Source organism: Papaver somniferum, chromosome 10, assembly GCF_003573695.1.
Source record: "Papaver somniferum cultivar HN1 chromosome 10, ASM357369v1, whole genome shotgun sequence".
NCBI lineage: Eukaryota > Viridiplantae > Streptophyta > Magnoliopsida > Ranunculales > Papaveraceae > Papaver > Papaver somniferum.
Window position 1 is genome coordinate 63312425 of NC_039367.1, and position 17065 is coordinate 63329489.

General features: G+C 36.1%; 1 long non-coding RNA gene across 5 annotated transcripts; it reads right to left on the minus strand.

Annotated features, from left to right (window-relative positions):
• Window positions 1-429: 429 nt before the first annotated feature.
• On the minus strand, window positions 430-4474 carry LOC113319436. 5 transcript variants are annotated; one of them, XR_003345467.1, is made up of 7 exons: window positions 4158-4465; window positions 3634-3654; window positions 3302-3374; window positions 3139-3206; window positions 1488-1621; window positions 1311-1354; window positions 430-704 (listed from the first exon to the last, which is right to left on the minus strand). It is a non-coding gene; the product is annotated as an uncharacterized LOC113319436 (long non-coding RNA). The 5 variants fall into 5 exon arrangements; XR_003345465.1 differs by having other exon boundaries at window positions 3302-3654; window positions 4158-4474; XR_003345466.1 differs by lacking the exon at window positions 4158-4465 and having other exon boundaries at window positions 3634-4144.
• Window positions 4475-17065: the final 12591 nt, after the last annotated feature.

Genomic DNA, 17065 nt, shown 5'->3' on the forward strand with positions numbered 1-17065 from the left:
GTAGAAATAGACTTTCCAAGTGATAGATGAGTTTTAGTCTCCACATACCTTTTGTTGATGAAGTTCCACAAACTCGCCTTAATAGTTCTTCGTCTTCAATTGATGAACGCCATGAAGTCTAATGCTCAACTACACAATCTATCCTAGTCCGAGACATCACTGTAAGTGGATTAGAAATCAAGACTTATAGTTTTGATCACTAACATTGACAAACAAGATTGAGATAGCAACGCTTGCGAGTTCGGCCGAGCGGTGCTCTAACAGTTACTAAGCATGCCGGCACCATTTTTCGCCATGGTCTTCATCAATTCCGGCATGGTCTTCATTACTACTGGCATGGTCTTCATCACTTCCGGCATGGTATTCATCACTACCGGAATGGTCTTTATCACTTCCGGCATGGTCTTCATCACTTCCGAATGTAAAAAAAAAAATTGTTTTCAAAGTGAGGAGCCGACAGAGAAGGAGAAGGGAATTTGAAAGGGAGTGGAAAAAATTTAGAGTTTGAAAGGGAGTGGGGAATATTTAGGTTTGATTTAGTTTTTATTTTTTAAAGGGTAGTTTTGGTATTTCCACCCCCGAAAAACACCCCTTAACAGACACTATTGGATGGGAATAGTAATTTATATCCCCCAATTGCGCGTTCTAAATTAAGTCTTCTTAGTAGCACAACACCTCTTATTTACAGCTTCGACAGCAATGTCCTGCAAACGATCAACAAAAGTAAGACAGGGGATTCAAGTGTTCAACATAAAAGTATTACACAAAACAAGTAACATTCAATTATGTACATGAGACTCCCTCTTGATAAATCTAATACCCCTGTCAGGCTATATCTTTGCATCACTGGATCGACAGAGTTCACTCCTAAAACCAATAATAATTTCATAAAGATTCTAAGCTCTCACAACCAAAAACTCTTCCATCTGATCATAAAAACTCGGTATTCATTTCAAGAAATCACAATCTACATAGCAAATTGTAAGAGTAAATACTTGTAAAATCAAACCTACTTACTAATACACATATTAGGAATTTCCAAAGCAATTCCTTCACTGTTAGATGATTAATTTGAGAGGCATCTAAATAGGAAAAGGGTTATGGTTAGTAACGTTGTCAAATTGAATATAACCATTTACTCTGAATGATAGAGATTCACTTAGAATCAGCTGAAACACAATTTCATTCACCTCAAGGACTAACAACTTCGTTCAATACCATAGTTAAGACATGGACCTTAGTACATGCTAATGCAAAAGGCAAGTTAATACATGGTTCCACTATCCAACTCAACATCATCATTACATTACCTTCATAAGTCAGTGGCGATCGATGGGCGTACATCGAGCAGATCCTGTAAACAGATTACAATCTATGAGAGTCCGTAAAAATAAGTGCAGAAACGTAATTGAACAACTTACTCAATTTTTAACTAAGCTGAAATCAAACATCCTAAAATCTCAAACAACAAAGGCTTCAAAAAATACCTCCATACGTAGTCTGTCAACTTCAGTTACTAGAAGATTTGACCAGACTCAAGTAGAATTTAACATGCAATGTCAAACTTGTCCGCTCGGTCGTCTAAATGAAAGGCTTCCAAGTGCACTCACCGCCCCTAAATCTAAACAACCACCAACAACATCATGTCAACCAGAAATCAGTTATTACCTTGTAGGTCCAAGCTTAATGTATTGAATAGAAAAAAAAAAAACACAGCGGACTACAAAAAACACCCTATTATAGGCAAACATGAAGATCAACGGGTATAACAAACATGAACAGACTTCATAAAACCCTCTATGTAGGAAATATACCGGAAGCATAAACCAATTCCGTTGGAACTTAAAACAATGTACCCAAAAAAAATCAATGCTACATACTGGTATGGGTACCTAGTTTAATTTATACTATCATAAAAGTGAGTTACCCGTCATAATTTATAATGCCTTCAAAAATAACATACTCATTTAAATTTATACGACCGTGTTTTCGAGTTACCCAATTTATTTTATAAGACCATATAAAACACAATATGCACTGCTTTCCTTATTAATGTGAACTTCGCAGCAGAAAATATGCCCAAGAAATCTTGGTTTCTCAATACTGGTGTCTGGGATAGCTATTTATTTAGGTATATCTCATTTGAAGTTCAAGAACCAAATGAGTCATACGCAAATGAAGAAGACTGATATCTTTTTCTATATATATTTAATGCACCACTAATACTGCTGAAAATAAATTTAACATAAAATGTATACATAAATACAAAGGGCGGATGAAGGGCCACCAAAACACAATATACTCATCCGAAACTAAAATTATAGTTATACAAATGAAAAAAATCGATGCACTGGCTAGTGGGGGTTGACATCGTAAACCCGAAAAAAGACAAAGATTCAATAAAACTGTAACTTTATTTGTACATGGGACTTGTTTGCTGTAGGAGGAAGGCAGCAACAAGCTGATACTTCACTAAATTAGGCAGAGCCTATGACCTTAATATTATAAAAATGATTCTAGCAAAAACACCTAACAAGAATCGGTCTTCATAGCATAGTTTTTTCTTGCTCAATATCCAAGTACTATTTAATCTAAGAAAAGTGAAAGAACTTCAATCAAAATGATAATAAAAATACCTCCAAAAGCATCCATCAAGCCTAAACCATAAAATTAAAATCTTCAAAATTATTTAGGTACTGGATGTTTGGATTAGTAAAAAGTATAGAAGAAAAATCATTAGCTAAACAATTAACGGTAAAGAATCTATATTGATTACCAAATACTGCGACTATACTTCTTCAATTTCTTAGTTCTGCATCATAAAAGTTAAACAATATGTAAGGTAGGTGGACTAAATTGAAAAACACAGTGGGCGAAATTGCTTGACCAGGTATATAAAAAACACGCATAACATGTATGGTTTAACAGTCTAAACTCATGAAATCTTTGGTCACTCAGCAAACTATACTAGAACATCATGTCCTAGGGAAACAAAACAAAGAAAGAAAGCAAAAAAAAAAAAATCTCAATAGTGAAAGATTTGCACTCAAGATCATCTTTAAACTGTAAAACATAAGTTGCAAACATAAAAAATGTATAAGGAGATTGAGAGAAGTCAAGTTGTGATAGGATACTAACCTGCTCTTCATCCTTGGTGGGATGCAAAACTAGAGATCCTGCTTCTGACACACCACGACAGATAGAGACTACCAAAACAATAGCAAAACAGTAATTAGGTTCAGAATATAAAGTTTCTACAAAAAAAATTGGTAAGTAAAAAGGAAAGACACCCCATACTTACCAACAAGATGTTTTAAAGGAATCCTAGCATCCACAAGAGTTGCACAAGCAACATTAACAACACAAGGAAGAAGCTATGCAAAATTTGTGTCAAGAAAGTGTTCAACACCCTAAATAATTTAATGAACAAATATCTATCCGCTACCTAACATAAGGAACTCATATGACATACTGACACAAAAATTTTAAGTATATAACAAGAAGAATCAGAAGATATTAGAAAAAGCTTCCTACTTTTACAAGTATAGCCTTATAGGTGGTTCAGACAACCAGATACATGAACGACTCTTCTACAAATTATATGGAAAAAAACAATTTGTGTATGAAGGATACAACGCCGTCATCGTTAACAACCTGAAGTATAACAAAAGTTGTGGTATTTAGATTAATAGTCAGATGATATATACTTAGCAAGGTCCTTTTTAGTATCATTTCATATTCCCTTTCTGCTTTGCCCGGAAAAGGTGAGAGAACATGTTAAACATGAAGTTGTACAAACTAAGAATGAACCATATAGCATTTTTTTGGGATCAATCCAGTTGTACAGATTAAAGACGAATAAAGCATGGGTTTTTGAAGTGATGTCAAAATCTCACCAATCTACCCAGTTTTAGGCTTCCAAACGACCTCTATTGAAGTTTTTTCGGGGTTCTCATTCTAAATTGCTCGATCAGGTGGACTAAATACCACCGAAAACTTAATTAGAAACAACTAATTCCACATTATGTTGAAACCCTATAATTTTAATTCCACAATGAACTGGAAGAAGTCTATGTATCAATTTTAAATACACTGATACAATAACATATACCCATTTGACCTAATTCACAATGGAAAAACAGAGGAAAAAATCAAACCTTTTTCAATAGATGGAAGGTGATACCATGAACTGATTCCGTTAAAATAAAGAAAAAATTGTAGTTTCCAATCTTCGTTGCATATCAACCCAACTCAATTTTGAACACCCCATTGGTATACTGATTCTTCAGTACTTCAGTTGACGATAATCACTGCGGTGAAGAACAATAATGGTAGTAGGTGTTATCAATTGGATTATTAAGGTCGTAAATCGTGATACAGGTTGAAGAATTGTAGATACGATTATATAACCTACTACCCTTTTCCTATCGGTTAAACCCAACCCATGTAACGTAAACAGAGTGTTGTACATGAGGGTGAATGAATTAGATCTGGTCACTGGGTGGGTCACACTGAGTCAAACTCTCACATGGTTGATACCTTGTTGATGACTTCACCTATTCATGTACCTTTCTTCAAAATAGTGAATATTCATGAGCTTTGCTCTATTGAATTCGCTACTCCACAGTGATGTTTTAACAATCTTATAACTAAATCAGTATTAATAAAACTCACACTCTCATTAGCCCGTGGATATAGATACTCCGTTATCGAAACATATATATGCTTGTATCAATTTTTTATTCACTTTCTCTGCACTTATCATTTGCTATGCTTTTAGTCTATATCTTATCTTACTTTTTGTTTAACGATCTGATTCAATTGGTTGTGTTATTAGACAAATGATAGTTACAATTTGGCACTAGAAATAGGCTGTGATAAAGAAATTATTCTACCTGATCCAAATCTATTAATTTTTAACTAAATATGATGTCGAATTTAAATTAATCATCAAAAAAGAAAGAGTTTGGAACGGATCTATTAAACTAGCTTATTATTTGTTTGATAAAACAATTCAATGAGGATGTACTTGGTTTTTGTATTCCATTTTACTTCACTAATACAAAAAATGAAACTGAAATTGTTTTTCCCGAACTCCCCTTATATTTCTATTGGCATCAATCTTTCTATTGCATCCATTTTGTTTCCCTTCGTTTCATGCTTTATTTTTGATAGAAACGAAAAGGAAAGGTTTTTTTTTATCTAAATCTGAAAATGGAAGGGGTAAATGTCACTTTCTAGTAGACATTTATTTTATCCTCTTACTGTTTGAGTTCAATATTCTCAAAAAGAGTTTTTCTGATTACAAAAGATCTTATTTATAATCTTTGCAAGTACTCGCAGTTCCACCTTTGTCTATAGAAACTAGAGAGAAATGATATTTCCTTTGTTGTCGAGGTTTTGTTGTTTTGCTTGTTTCAGCAGCTGGCAGCGTTCACAATGGCGAACCCATTAAGTAGTTTTCAAAACCGTGCCTAGGACTTGTTGGTTACCAAATTATTTATTTATGAAAACTACCTTCCTTTGTTATAACTCACCTTTCTGAGTAGCAAAGTTAAATGAATCTTTGATTAGTCTTCGCTTTAATTCTTTCAAATGACAACCAACTGTAGCTAAGAGTATTTTTGGTCAATCAGACGAACCATCTAACCCATATTCTAAGTTCGTGTAACGATGAGTACCAGATATCGTTTTAGAATTGAGGAAATTAAAATCTAAAGATGATGTCACTACCACCATGAAGGCGACTTGAATCAAACTTCAATCAAGTTGTGTGGAATAATAGTCGATGATGGATACAGCATGCAAAGTTCATCCCGCAACAACTGACAGCTCAAACCCGAGGCAACTAACATTTCATAAGAAACGGTGAAATACAAAATAAAGTACCAGTTACCTTCCAACCGTTGCCGCTCTAAACAAGCTGATGTGGTGGTATAAAGATGCTACATTCATCTGATAGAGATTCTATTTCATCGGGTATTAACATTATTGGATACTGTCATCATTGGTTACTAACATCGTTTACGGTCATCGGATACATGCAATCCCGGTCACACAATTCCGCGATGCAACTTTATACAGCTTTGGTCCCACACTCTGATGATGTAGCTCCGATCCAAGATGGATTTCCAAACTAAAATACCAAACTCAACACCGCTGATAACAGTTACATCTCCAAGCTCGTGGTGAAGATGTTCGATGGAATGCCAAGCTAAAAAAAACACTGGAATCAACTAAAAGGGGCTTACAGTTCAACCCAAGAAATTATCTTCCAAGTGGAATTCTTGAGGAATCTATTTTTTTGTTTCCTTTTTTTTGCAGTTAACCGACGATGATACCCGATGTACAAGTGGCTCGATGATGCAAAGTACGTACGACGACGTACGCGTATCGCATAACGACCCCGACACGAATGTGAATTCAGTTCAATACAACCCAAAGTACAAGATTATCATAGTACCATCTCTTTTGAAACAGGATCGCAACCAATGTGCTTAATCAAATACCTAACTTGGCGGAGGAATTTCAATCGATGGAATAAAAGTTGATGAGAATATTAGTTCTACATTGTCCGGGGAATCTAAGATCCTGCGGTTTATAATCCTTTGGGCCTCTCCACTCCTTGCCAATTGGTTTTGAATTGGATGCCCGTATTCTAATATGGTATCAGAGCTCGCTATTTGCGAGTGTCATTTGACCGCGCCTTTACTCCGCGTCACCCGATTTATTGTCCACGTGTTAGACCCAACGAAGCTACACGTGAGGGGGCGTGTTGAGAATATTAGTCCCACATTATCTGGACAATCTAAGATCCTGCGGTTTATAATTTTTTGGGCCTCTCCACTCATTGCCAATTGGTTTTGATTTTTTGGGCCTCTCCACTCATTGCCAATTGGTTTTGAGTTGGATGCCCGTATTCTAATAAAAGTAAAAAAGATCCAAAGAACCTCATGTGGAATTTAAAGGTGCAGACCAACTCAATTGGAGGGGGAGAAAAGTGCTTCTGATGGCAAAAGTTAACAAACAACACAAAGAAGGAACAACAACGACCATAACAAATATCACACTACTAAAAGGAGCACAGTCTAAAGATGCTTGCGGTATGATGTCTCCAAACCTCGAGCATGTTATCTACGATAGAATTTCTTTGAATCTGTATGGGTTCATGGACTAGGAGAGGCAATCTCATACGGGCAGTAAAAGTGAGGATGTTAGCGTTCCTCAGTTCAAGCTATGATGATCGATCCCCACAGTGTAGTCCTAATCAACGTTGTTGTTAAGATGTTATGTAACTGCAACGTAGAGAAGTTCATTATTGCCGAAAAGAGGCTATGTAACCGCAACATAGTATCTTCCATTGTTTCCGAAAAGAGACTTTGTATCCGCAGCGTAACACAATTCGAGAAACACTTTGAAATATGAAAAGATCATCCATCAGAACAATTCTTTGTTTCACTTTTTTTTTTTTTTTTTGTAGTTTCCCGGATCATGAGAGTTGGATGCAAACCATAACCCGAATAACGTCGATGACAGATGTAGTCAACTCGCTACCCCATTCAAAGAGTTAAGCACTAACTCAAGTGGAGGAAGCCAGACTGCTCAAGTGAAGCCCACACAATACTTTGTTACACTAACTCACCATCATGCCGAGCTGGATAAGGGAAATTGACCTACTACAACACAAAATAAGACTATTGGTACAACAATCCACAATTTCACAAATACAAAAATTTCCTTGTCTTTGTTTTTACAGAAAATGGGCTATATAGCCAAAAGTGCACATTTTCTGGGCCAAATGGACAGTTAGGATTCAGTCTGGGTCAAATGGACAGAGGAATCTTTAAAATGAGGAGTTTACGTTATCATCCTTTTGAAACCGTCAAAGGGATATCTTCTTCTCGTCTTCTCCGTTTCCTGAAACATAACCAGATCTAAAAAAAGCCAGAGAAAGCTCTCGTTTTCCATCACTTCTGCACCTCATCTTTCTCGTTTTCCATCAGCTCCATTACCAAACAAACAAGTATCATCGTCTTCGTCTTCTTTCTACACCATCTCCAATATCAAAACCAGTAACATCATCATGCACCTCTACCATCTCCATATCCTCCACAAATCACCAACACCACCATCGACACCATCAACTTTATCCAACAACACCATCATAGATACCAGCAACACCACCATCAAAATGGGTTTTCGTAATTTGATTAAATTTCTCAAATTAGGGTTTTATGTTAATTCGATTTCAGAAGATAAGAAATTGGTACTCTGCAATTTCCCAAATTAGGGTGTTACTCTGTTTTTTGTTGAGATTGCAGAGTACTCTGTTTTTTTCCAATTGGTAAGGATGAAGACTATGCTCAAATTGGTAAGTTTCTTGACCTTAATTGTGTTTTGATTTCAAATTCGTTCATCTTAATTAGATGAAACTGGTTTTATCTTGTGCTAGATTTAGTTGAACATACATGGCGAAATGGGTTTCATCCTATACTAAATTGGGTTGAATTTGGTTTCACCCATTTTAAACTACCATGCAACTGGTTTTCATCCTATACTAAATTGGGTTGAATTTGCTTTCACCCATTTTAAATTAGGATGAAACCGGTTTCATCTATAGGTAGGATGAATCTATGATTTTTGAATTAGGTATCACTCATTGTAAACAAGGATGAAAATGGGTTTCATCCTATACTAAATTGGGTTGAATTTGGTTTCACCCATTTTAAACTACCATGCAACTGGTTTTCATCCTATACTAAGTTGGTTTGAATTTGCTTTCACCCATTTTAAACTAGGATGAAACCGGTTTCATCTATAGGTAGGATGAATCTATGATTTTTGAATTAGGTATCACTCATTGTAAACAAGGATGAAATTGGGTTTCATCCTATACTAAACTGGGTTTCATTCTAATGATTAAGATGAAACTGAATTTGGTTCCATCCACATTCACACTAGGATGAAACTGGTTTCATCCCTTTTTAAATTGAGTTAAATTGAAATTTGTTTCCGTACAAGCTTAAAATAGGAGGAAAACAATTTCATCCTTTCTTAGATTGAATAGAATTTTGTTTTCATCCATGTTTGAACTTGGATGAAACCAGTTTCATCTAATTCAACAGTGGATTGAATTTGGTTTCACCCATGTTTAATCTTAGATGAAACTGGTTTCATCCAGTTTTAGATTGGGTTGAGTTAGGTTTCCCCCATGTTGAAACCAGGATGAAAATTATTTCATCCTGTTTTAGATTGGGTTGAGCTGGTTTCATCATGTTCAAACTGGTTTATGTATGTTTATGTTGCTCATTGTTGTTATGGAACACTATCTGTTGAGTGTTTGAGCTCATGTAATGGTAAACTGGCCCTTTTATCCATTAGTAGGGTTCTTGTTTGCTGGGTTGTTTGTCTGTTGAGATATATGGCTACTTACTGTCATTTTTTGAACTACTGTTATCCTTATTATCTACAACTTGTTTTTGTTTTATGGTTTTGAACTACTGTTATCCTTATTATCTTGCGGAATCCACCTGCGATCCCATCAACCTGTACCCATTTGAAAATCTCAGGCCAACATACTTCTACGCAGCTCATACTTCATTCTCTGTTGCTCCATTATATTCCGTTTCATCTCAACCTGTACCTGCATGCCTATGCCTGCTATTTCAGCTCCATCTCAACTGCATCTCATTCTCTGCTCATACATCTACCATCACCTCATTTGAGCCTCATTCTAGCTTCCCAGCATCAACTAGTAGCACTATCTCTTCAAAAACATTGAACTCATGGCATCAGTTCCCATTACAACAACTGCAACTCAAACTCACTGCACACCAACTTGCCTTACCACTCTCCAGTTGGTTCAATTCCTAAACATACATCTGATAGTTGCAGGTTCAGCACAACCCAGGCCATTGCATTCAGTCCTTGGCAGTTATCCATGCATGCAACTGAACTGCAATATAGAGCTCCACCATTTCAGCGACTGCAATCAAGCAGCAACATCTCATTACGGCAGCAACAACGTCACATCACCAACTGAAGCTGCACATTACAACATCTCTGCAAGCCAACCCCAGATCTTGCACTTCCATCTCTAACCCGCGGAACCAATTCTGCTTTATGAGACTACTCTGTTTTACGATAACCATTGCTTCATGATTACTATGTTCTATGAGATTACCAGTTTTATGAGATTGCCCTGTTTTATGTTACTCTGTTTTATATTGCTAAGATTACTCTGTTTTTACTGAGATTACTTTGTTTTATGTAACTTCATATTTTCTTTTTTCAGAGATCGAGTTCAATTAGAAGTTGGTGTTGTTGTTATTCATGAAGCAATGGTTATCGTGGAAGTAGGTGGAATGGTGATGACATCATTTGGACTCGATTGTCAACTAAAATGGTTGTAATTATGCGTACGTAGAAGCTCTGAGTAGGTTGTGTTATGGTAGTTGTTGTGTAAAATGATAAAGCTCTGAGTAGGATCTGTTGTGTAGAATTTTTTTTTTTAATTACCCTGAAACAGAGTGCTCTGTTTAATATATTAACTCATGAAACAGAGTAGTCTGTTTTTTTTTCCAACCTTTACTAACCCAACGCAGTAAAGATTTGTAGAAGATAGGGACATATTTGTCTCTTCAGGTTAATAAAAAAAAAATATTCTGGGTCAAATATCCATTTTGGCTAAATGAACAGTATTTTTCTGTTTTTTGGCTATATAAACAGTATCTAAAGCTAACAATCTATTTCACCCAGGAGTTTTCTGTTTTGGTCTTTTTGACCAATTTTGTGTTGTTTTTATAGGTACACGATCTATGAGAGGAAAGTCCAATTTCACCTAAGAAATGAAAATTCAGTCCACAATTAAGACCAATAGAATACCACAACCCAAAGCACCACTTGTTAACCGGAGATAGTCTGCGATATGTATGATTGTTGTTATGAACATGGTCCTAGTTAGCCGATGCAGAGCATAAATGACCAACAAGTAGGAGAAGAAACGACTTGGCTGCGCTGGAGCGTAATCCGCAAATACAATTCAATGATGGTTTGGAAGAAAGTCTGACATTGTTGTGCGGTGCGGATAACGGAGCTTCCGTGCTACAAAATTCAGAAATACAACTCAGCGTGGAATGTAGCATCGATCTAGCCTACATGACATTGGTTTTAGAACCAGGGATTTCAATTCTTCATTTATTGTAGGGCATCGAAAAACTATTTTACAAACTGTACCAGCAAGAAGGAATAGTAGGAGACACCGTTGACGTCAGCATACAACTCTAAAGAAATATGTTCCTGTTAGAGCATTGCTCGGTCGAACTCGCATGCATTGCTATCTCAAGCATGTTTGTCAATGTTAGTGATCAAAACTATAAGTCTTGATTTCTAGTATACTATAGCTAAGGTCTCGGACTAGGATAGAAAGTGTAGTTGAGCTCAAGAACTCCATGGCAATCATCATACAAGACGAAGGACTACTCAAGGAACCGGTGGATCTTCATCGACTAAAAGGTATGTGGAGACTTGAACTTATCTATCACTCAAAAGTCTATTTATCTCCTATCTTGAGACAAAAGTCGTTTTTCTATAGACTTAGATTATACACATTTGCTATTTCGAGCCGAGTTTATCTCGCTTATCTATTTCTCGAAATATGTGTTGGTAAGCTTTCGCTTTAGCCAAGTTCATCTTTACCTAGTGACGAAAGTCATGAAAAGTTTCAATCACTTTGAAAATTGCTCACTTTGACGAAAAATAGTTTGTGAATAACAACTATAGAATATCAACGTCCTCTAAGAATGTTTCAATGATTGAAATGAGAGTTTAGATTATATAACCATTGGAGGATATAAGCATTGTTGTGGAAACACATATATGTATAAGTCCTTATTCCTTGAACCCGAAGTTTGCGAACTTTGTTGATCAAGAGAACCGGCATGGTGGCGTGAGCCAAGTACGCGAACTCAGTCTGCGAACTGGCGGAAGTTCTCGTCCCGAGAATTTCTGCTGGAGTTTGTGAACTCCATCCGGGAACTTAAGTCCGCGAACCCAGTCCGAGAACTTGAGTAGGTTATATATAAAAACGATGTTTGTGAACTTATTCTTATATAAACTAAGGAATGCAAATTGCAAGCCGTGGCTATATAGTTCATGAACCGATTCGAGTGAATCAAAAAGTTTTTGCTTCGACTGTGTCTTGTGTAGTTACATAAGATTTCCTTGCAATTGAACAACTCTCTAACTAGTTCATTTGAGTCATTTGAACTAGTTATGGTGAAGAAGAATATGGTTGATATGAAAGTGATCATATGGCTAACCATTTGGTTGACTATTTTTGAACCAACAAATGTACAAGTTTGGGTACGGTTACACAAGCCTAGAAACGTGCATTTCATTTGTGTGTAACAAGCTAGTTTTCGATCTAACGGTTGAAATATATTATCTTGAATCTAAATCAGGTTTTCATCTAACAGTGAATATTGAATTCTTTGTTACCAAGCTAACATTGATTGCAAACCCTGATTTGAAAGACTATATAAGGGAGAACTCTAGCAACTGGGAAACCTAATCCCCACACCTTCTGTGTGATACTAGTTGTGCTAAGCTAGAGTCGATTCTCCTTTAACCTTTGGTTTCTTCTTCTAAACCAGGTTAACGACTTAAAGACTTCATTGGGATTGTGAAGCTAGACCGATACTACTTTTCTTGTAGTTGTGTGAGCTGATCTTGCATCTTCTATCGTTACGAGTACAATTGTAATAATTGGCTCGAGATTTATATCTCCGATAGGCAAGATAGAAAAATAATAACAAACACTTCATCTCATCGTTTGTGATTCCATAATATCTTTTTTCGCTGCGTCAATTAAGATTATTGTGAGGTGATTGATAATACTAGGCTGTTCTTCGGGAATATAAGTCCGGTTTATCAATTGATTCATGTTCACCTTGATTTATCAAAAGACGGAACAAAATTGGTAGGTATATTTGTGGGAGACGAATTTATCTATTACCGTAGACTTTTCTGTGTGATACAGATTTTTTTATTAAAGTCTTCGACTTTGGGTCGTAGAAACTCTTAGTTGTGGGTGAGATCAGCTAAGGGAATCAAGTACGTAGCATCCTGCTGGGATCAGAGACGTAGGAGCATAACTGCACCTTGGATCAGTGTGAGATTGATTAGGGTTCAACTACAGTCCAGACCGAAGTTAGTTTGGAGTAGGCTAGTGTTTGTAACGGCTTAATATAGTGTGTGTTCAATCTGGACTAGGTCCCAGGGTTTTTATGCATTTGCGGTTTCCTTGTTAACAAAATTCTGGTGTCTGTGTTATTTCTTTTCCGCATTATATTTTGTTATATAATTGAAATATCAGAGGTTGTGCGTTGTTCAATCAATTAGAATATCCGACCTTTTGGTTGTTGATTTAAATTGATTGACACTTGGATATTGGTCTTTGGTACCATGCAAGTTATCTCTCTAGTATTTGATAAAGACTCGCAGATTTCTATTTGCTTGAGTATATATCAAATCGAGAGATTGAGATATAAACTCTTTGATATACTTTTTTTTATCTAGATTGAGTCTGACTGTCTAGTTGATTCTCTAGAAAGTATATTGGAGTTTGTCCATACAGATTGCTAAGCGAAATATTGGGTGTGGTTGTTGTACCCCCGCTTGAAGACTTCATTGGGATTGTGAAGCCAGACGAAACTACTTCTCTTGTAGTTGAACGATCTGATCTAGCCATTTTCTATCGTACGAGTTCAACTGAATAATTGACTTGAGATTATATCTTCGATAGGGCGAGATAAAAAGAAATAAAAAACATCTTCGTCTCATCATTTGTGATTCCGCAATATCTAGTTTCGTTACCATACGATTTAGATTATTGTGAGGTGATTGATAATACTAGACTGTTCTTCGGGAATATAAGTACGGTTTATCAATTAGTTCTTGTTCACCTTGATTTTTATCAAAAGACATAACAAAACTTTTAGGTTTATCTGTGGGAGACAGATTTATCTATCCTTGTAAACTTTTCTGTGTGATACAAATTTGTTTACTAAAGTCTTCGACTTTGGGTCGTAGCAACTCTTGGTTGTGGGTGAGATCAGCTAAGGGAATCAAGTACGTAGTATCCTACTGGGATCAGAGACGTAAGGAGCACAACTGTACCTTGAATCAGTGTGAGATTGATTAGGGTTCAACTACAGTCCAGACCGAAGTTAGTTTGTAGTAGGCTAGTGTCTGTAGCGTCTTAATACAGTATGATGTTCAATCTGGACTAGGTCCCGGGGTTTTTCTGCATTTGCGGTTTCCTCGTTAACAAAATTTCTGGTGTCTGTGTTATTTCTATTCCGCATTATATTTTGTTATATAATTGAAATATCACAGGTTGTGCGTTTTTATCGATCAATTGTGAAATCCAACCTTTGGTTGTTGATTGGAAATTGATCGATCCTTGGATATTGGTCTTTGGTACCATCCAAGTTTATTATCCTTGTATTTGATAAAGACTCGCAGATTTCTATTTGCTTGAGTAAAATCAAATCAAGAGAGAGATATTAACTCCTCGATATACTTTTCTCTAGATTGAGTCTGACTGTCTAGTTGACTCTCTAGAAAGTATATTGGAGTTAGTCCATACAGATTGCTAATCAAAATATTGGGTGTGGTTGTTATACTCTCGCTTTTTCAAAGATGAATTCGAGGGTGACGTGAATCGCTTGGTTTGTGACAGAGGCAGAGTCTTCTGTGTGATTTCTTCGTTGGTGACAATTCCTATGGATAGTTGGAAGATGCATTGGCTATCGACTAGACAATAAAGTAGCCATGCCTAGTGAACATACTGTAGTTCCACCTTCTACTTCCCATTAAAATCCAGTATCTGAAGAAACTGAAACAATCTCTAAGGATTCCCAAGAAATTCCTGATAGGATCACCTTTGTGCCTAGAGCACCATATCCATAGTTGTTAGCTCCAACAAAGAATGAATCAACTCTCAACGAGATAATGGAAATATTTATGCAAGTGAACATCAATATTCCGTTATTAGAAGCAATTAGGAAAATGCTCGCTTATGCGAAGTCCTTAAAGATCTTTGTACACGAAAGCGTAAGCTTAATGTTCAGAAGAAAGCCTTTTTAGCTGGTCAAGTAAGTTTAATCATTCTGAAACAAACACCCCATAAGTATAAAGACCCTGGATGCCCCGACATATCTTGTGTAATCGGTAATCATGTGGTTGATAAGGCATTGCTTGACTCAGGAGCTAGTGTTAACTTACTCCCATACCATGTGTACACCCATCTATATCTTAGAAAGTTGAAATCGACCAAAATGACTATGCAGTTAGATGACAGGTCTGTCAAAGTCCCTCGTGGTGCCATAGAGCACGAAGCGGCTACGATGTGGTCGGCCCACATCGTGTGAGTATGTGGCCCATCTTATTTGTTTGAAACGTCTTGAAAAGTGTTACTTTTCCTTTTATTTCGGTGGAATTAGAGGGGGCTACTTTTTAGGGAACTAACTTTTTATGTTTTGTTTTTTTTGGGAAAAAGTAGAAATCTTTTTGTTTAAAACTAATTTAAACATACATGTAAAAAGATAAAGAGGGGCCACATACTCAAACGATGTGGCCCGACCACATCATAGCCATAGCCCATAGAGGATGTTCTTATTGAGGTTGATAGATTCATTTATCAAGTGGATTTTGTTGTTCTTGATACCCAGCCTGTTCAGGACCAAAGTGCTCAAATACTGGTGATTTAGGTCACCCATTTTTAGCCACATCTAATATTGTCATCAACTATAAAATCATATTTATGAACATATCTTTTGGTAATATAATTACTGAGCTAAATGTCTTTAATGTTATTAGACAGTCTTCTGAGATGGATGATTTAGAAAGGTGAACACGATTAGCACTTTAGTTCGTGATCCTTTAGCATGCACCGTGTTTTACAATCCATTATGTGATAAATCTTTCAGTATTTCAGAGGAAGTAACCATGACGAACAACTTAGTTGATGAGACTTTGCTAGATATTTTCTTTCATAATCCATTACATGATGATGATGTTCGTTTAGATGACCAGTCCAGTTCGGCTGATATGTTTATCTCAATTATCAGCCGAACCTAGTTTGATATATTTAGCAAATTGCAAATTCGGCTAATTAGATAATATGAAGATAGAGCCGAACAAGTATTTCTTTGAAAAATAGAGTCTGGTTCAGCTAATAAATCGATCTTAGAATCAGTCGAACCATATAATAAGGTAAAAGGCAAAGTTTTGCCAGGTTCAGCTGTTTCGAAAATTAATTTATTAGCTGAACCTTGTGACCAATTTTCCAAAATGTCTATGTTTGTCAGGTTCGGCTGATTATATACTTAGTTTATAAGCCGAACTTGTTATTTAAAAAGGTTCGACTGGTTCGTTATTTAGTTTATATGTCGAACCTTTAACTTGATTTTTTTCTCAAAATAGAAGTTCAGTCAACAAGTATTACGTTTCGAATGAGCCGAATTTTTCATCTATATATCAAACTAGTTAGTTCGGCTAGTAACTAGTAGCCAAACTGGTCATGACAAGTAGGTTCGGCTGATAATTATAAGTCGAACCTCTCTCCGGTTTGCCGAACTTGCATGTGAAAATTCAATTTTTTTTGAGGAATTCAACCTATAAAAAGGGCAATAAACATAATTTAGAAGTATACCTATACATTATATTTTTTTACGAGATGAAGATTCTCCTTCGTCATTTGAATCATCCATCTTGAACTACAATAATCTCAAAACTGTAAGGTGTTTTTCACTTCTTCTTCCTCTCAAAAACCCTAACTCTCTCACAAAGATATGATTTTCCAGGGGAAAAATATCTGTGACCCATTTTGTTTTTTTTTTATGTATTAATAGCCCACCATTAAGATACTCTTTATATAGGACCCAAAGTTAACAAAAATAATACTAAGATTACATTCATGACCTTTAACTAACTAATGTAGGAGAGTAAATCGGGATTTTAATGAGTTACAATTTTGAAAAGTCAAAACAACAAAATGAAA